Genomic DNA, 4,903 nt, shown 5'->3' with positions numbered 1-4,903 from the left:
TGCACCGTTGAGCGCTTCCTGGGCGCCAGACCCTAACGTCCCTTCCCCGACGCTCATTCTCACAGCCGGCGGGCGGCAGGCCCCGCAGCTCCCTCCACCCCCATCGCAGCCGGGGAAGGTGGGGGTTCCCTTCCAGAAGCAAGGACCCAGCAGCTAAGCCCGCGGCGAGTGGACATGGCTCGGCGCCGCCACCCAGGAGCCAGCCAGTGGCTGCGGCTCAGCATCACAGACAGGTGTTTATTGAGTACCTGCCGGTCGCTGGCCAGTGACAGAATGCAGCACCCGCTTCATGATCCATCTGAGGGCCTGGCACCCACAGAGAAGCACACGGGTGAGTGAGAATTGTGACAGGAAAGTGTCCCTCGAGGGCAGAGCACTAGCGTGCGTCACAGGCAGAGAAACGAGGGACCCGGCAGCTCCTCAGACTGCAGGGTCGCCCTGGGTCCCCATCCCCGCCTGCCTTGTGATCTGCCACCCGAACCCCCTGCGTCCTCACTCCTTGTCCTCCCTCCCAGCCTCAGTTTCCCCTTCTGGAACCCAAAGCCAACCAGTCCCGAGCCCAGTCTCAGCTGCTGAGGAGCCAGCGAATTGAAGGCCCGGCTACTCTGACACCTGGGCGTGACCCTGGAGTGAGATGGGGGTTAGGATGCCATTGCCCAGATGGGGAGAGGGAGGTTTGGAGGCCTCCCCGACTCACTCACCCAGCACCCAGCGAGCCGCTCCGTGTGCTGGGGCAACGCTTGGTGTCGCCACACAGTCTGACCGGGCAGGCAGAGCCAAGGAGTGCGTCATCTCCCCCATGGCCTCTCGGAAGCCTCCTGCCCTGCCCGCCAGCCGGGCCCTGTGCCACGCCGTGTCACGGCCTGACAGAGCCGAACCCCACCCTCTGCTGTCACGAAGGATGCCCATCGCCGCTGCTGGGCCCAGAGCTGCCAGCAGGAAGGGTGGTGCTCTGAGCCCTGCCGTGTCCCCAAGGCTTGGGTCTTTAACGAGGACCTGCCAGAGAGTGGACGGATCGGTGCCACCCCAGGAAGCTCACCTCCTGGAATAGAGCTCCTTCCTGCAGCAAGGCCCTGGGGGCCTCGGCCACCTTCCTCCACCACAGGGACAGGGGCGGTAGGGGCCGGAAAGGGGCAGTGCCCACTGGCCTGGGTCCTGGTCTGCACTCGGCCCTGCCCAGCTGGTCGGGGGACAGGCAGTGAGTTTACTCTGTGCTCTTTCCTGCGCTGAGCAATTCTGATCTGGAGACGCCCAATCGGGGTCTGTGTCCTGGTGTCGACTTCCTGTGACTTCTGGCAAGTGACCAAACCCTCTGTGCCTCCGTCTCCTCGGTGGTCCACAGGTATCACAGTGTCACAAAGCACTTCGCAATGTGAAGCAGCACCTGTGAAATGTTGGTCACATTTCACAGGTGCTGCTGCTGGTGAGGAAAGGAACTCGGCCTCCTCAAAGCAAACTCCAGAACCCTGACCCCAGCACAGCCCAGCTCAGCCAGAAGCCCCACCGTCTCCCCCCCACCCCAGCACATTTGGGAGCTGGGGGACCCCAGGCTCAGAGGGGAAAGGTACCAGAGCACGGGTCCCCGGTACCTGCAGACCTAGCTGGAAGGGGCAGAGCAGGGAGACTGGCTCAGCTCTGATCCTTAATGGCACACTCTCTTGGTCAAAGAAGCCTTCTACCTCCGCTGCATAGCCCCGTGGCTGACAGGTGTGGCAGATCCCCAAGACACCCCTGGACCCTGAGCAGCAGCCTTCCTGGAACCAGAGATGGGGTGGCTGCGGGCTTCAGGCCCAAGCGGGGGACCCTGGGTGCTATCCACCAGCCCCTCTCGCCCTGACCATGCCACCTCATGCTGGGTGGCCTGGTCCTCACTCACCCCCAGGGCCCGGCTGCATGGGGAGTGGGGTGTGGTAGATCTCGGGGAGGCGCAGCAGGGGCGCCTCCCAGAGGCCGGCCTGAGTCATAGGCTGCGCCCTGCAGCATCTGGCAGCCAGGCTAGGAGGGAGCAGATGCTCAGGGAGGTGGCTCAGAGACAAAGGGCTTGAGTCGGCAGCTCCAGGCCTGAGGAGCCAGCTGTGCCCAAGCAGCTCTGGGCTCTGAGCCGGAGGGAAGGCCAGTCTGCGCGCCCAGGACGGACCCGGGCGGCAAGGCGTGGGGTGGCGGGGCGCCCTCCCCGGCTCGCGGATCAGGACGCTGAGGCGCGGGGAATGGCCTAGCTCTGTGGGCGCCCAGTCCAGGGAAGAGAAGCAACTGGCCCCAGACTGCCCCGCGGGACTTGAACTCCCGTCTCCACTGCCTCCTACCCCAGGGCTCCCGGGGGCGAGACCAGGGCAGGAGCCTTTGCTGCCTGAATAAGCGAAGGGTGAATGGGGCAGGAGACAGCGCGGGGTCCCCGCCGAGCCCGGCTCCCAGCTCCCGTAACTGCAGGTGCACCCCAGACCCGGGCGTGGGACAGGGGAGGCGAGGGGTGTGAACCCTGGCTCTGTGGCCCCCCCCCGGTGCACTCTCTTGGCCACCCCCATTCCTATGCTGTCCCTAGCCACGTTCCCTGGCACCCGGCTTCGGCCCTGGTGTCCATTCCGCCGCCCCCGACCTCACCTTCGTTCACTGGCCATCCCCGCCCCACACATCACAGGGCCTTTGTAGAGGACACCACCCTGCCCAGGCTCCGAGAAGCCTCCTGGGGCCCCTGGAGTCTCGGAGGTCCAGGACGCTCTCCTTGTCACAGTTGTCATTAGAGTGACACTTTGTGGTGACTTGCCGATTCATGTCGCTTGACTAGAAACTCTACGTCTTGGTCACCGCGCATCCCCCTCAGCCACCAGAGGTTGTGGCGGACGAGAGGAGCTCGGTGCGGGCGAGTAAAAGTTAGTGGTGCGGGGCGGGGGGGAGGGGGGCGCTGAGTGAGGCTGGGGGGGGCTGGCGGATGAAATGAATCATAGACACTGGGGGCTGGATGCACGGACTGCTGGCTCTGGAGTCGGAGACTTGGCACCAGAGTCCCCCGCTGGCTCTGCCTTTGGATGGCTTCCCCCTCGTCGTGGGAGGCGCAGAGTGACCTTGACTCCCCACATGCGTAGCAAACCCCCCAGGCATGGGGAAGGGCCTGCAGACTGCAGAGACAGCACAGCCCCTCCCCCGAGACCCAGACCCTGGCAGGTTGCGGGGGGGTGGGGGGCGCCTTCGGGAGAGACGCCACCATGTTCGTGAGAGGAGTGTGTCCTGGGGACAGAGTCCCAGAGTCCCTGCGAGGGAAGGTCTGGAGGGCAGAAGTTACAGAGCCAGAGGAGGAAGCTGGGTACCAGGGAGGAGCGGGGGGGCTTCGAGGATGACGTGGCACCTCATGAGAGTGGCGAGGAGCTGGGGGCCTGTGAGGCAAGGGGTTTACGGGCCATCGGAGCGCCCAGGAGGCAAACCAGCTATTCCCAAGGAGGAACTGGGGTACAATCACGTGCCCTGGGGGAGTTGGGGTTGAGTCACCTCAGTATAAACACAGAGGCAGCTGAGAGGGGCAGGGGGCTCTGGGAGGAAACCCCCTCCCCGCAGGCCACTGGCTGCTCCTCCAGCCGCCCCCCCAAACCCCCTGGCTCTCACAGACTGACCCAGCCCCCGGCCCCCAGCCCGGACGCAGGAGGGCCCTCCGCGGGTCGTCAAGCCCAGGTTTATTACAAACAAGATTCCAACATCCAGGCCAGGTGGACACCCCAAGGCGGCCCCCACTTCACCATCAGCATGCGTCTTGGCCTGAGGACCCAAAGCACCTCAGTTCTCCCCCAAATTCAACTGTGCCCCTGAGCCGGCCAGGACGAGACTCCATCTCCAGGCCGGGGGGCTGAGGGACCCCCCAGTTCCCAGGGGGTGGCTGAGGTCCAGCCCGGAAAAAGCCCCAGTGCCCCTCGCTCCCGGACCTCGGCCCGGGCTTGAGAATGCATGTTCTTGAAGGCGAGAACGGTCTGTCTTTGGTATGAACGCCCTCGCTCCAGGTGGAAGCGGACGCGGGAGGCCACCCGCTCTGGGAGGAGGCCCAGGGCCGGCTGGGGGAAGAGAGTCAAGGCCCACGCAGAGGAAGCAGAGGCAGCGATGGCGGGCCCAGCCTGACGGGGTCCAGAGGAGGGCTGAGGGCCCGGGAGGCCACCGCATCAGGGGCCGACCAGGGAGCAGACACAGGAGCTGGCATGGAAACCATCGCCTGGGGGAGGAAGCGAAGGACAGGTCAAGGGTCAGCCGAGACAGCGGCCAGAGGCCTGCGTTCAAGTCAGGTGCTCCAAACCTCAGTTACACGCAGCAAAGTGACCCAGCGAGGGGCCTCGGGCCAAGGGGCCCAGGTTCGGGGCCCCGATGTCCCTACTGTGTGCCCTAGGGGGGTGCCGTAGGCTCTCCGAGCCATGTCTTCTGCAGAGCGAGTGCTGGCAACAGTGCCTGTTTCAGACCCCGTGGGGAGGGCAGAGCACCGTCCCCGGACAGAGCACCGGCTGCACGAGCAGCGACCTCGGCTGCCATCGGCATTCCTTCTCGGGTCACAAACAACTTTGGGGACAGAAAGAAAGCAGATTGTACCCTGGCGCGGCACACGCGCAGCCCCGAGTGCTGCAGATCGCTCCCTGTGTTCTGTAGGACACCCCCAACCCCTGGAGCCCCTCCCCAGACTGGGAAGCCCATTGCTGCTAGCAGCCAGGCCTGTCTGGGGACAGGGAGGAGGCCGGTGCTGAGTGGGGGAGGAGGCAGGAAAGAGACCGTTGTCATGGGGACCGGAGCGCAGCCTAACCTGGCCCAGAAGCGTCTCTTCTCAGCCCTCGGGAAATTCCACAGTACCTCTCCCCGCTGGCTCGTTCCCAGAGCCCAGCACCCCCTTCCTGTTACCCTAGGTCCTGTCTCTCCACGAAGGCTGCTCCTGATACCCCAC

General features: G+C 65.2%; 1 protein-coding gene across 1 annotated transcript in view; it reads right to left on the bottom strand.

Moving 5' to 3' along the window:
• Nucleotides 1–3,651: 3,651 nt before the first annotated feature.
• Nucleotides 3,652–4,903, bottom strand: part of SHC2 (SHC adaptor protein 2) — a 15,250-nt gene continuing 13,998 nt past the window's right edge. The window contains exon 12 of the mRNA XM_023520477.1: nt 3,652–4,189. The gene's annotated coding sequence lies outside the window, so the exon portion shown is untranslated. The remainder of the gene's footprint in view (nt 4,190–4,903) is intronic.

This window comes from Pteropus vampyrus, unplaced genomic scaffold (genome assembly GCF_000151845.1).
Source record: "Pteropus vampyrus isolate Shadow unplaced genomic scaffold, Pvam_2.0 Scaffold267, whole genome shotgun sequence".
NCBI lineage: Eukaryota > Metazoa > Chordata > Mammalia > Chiroptera > Pteropodidae > Pteropus > Pteropus vampyrus.
This window is presented reverse-complemented; position numbering and strand designations above follow the sequence as displayed.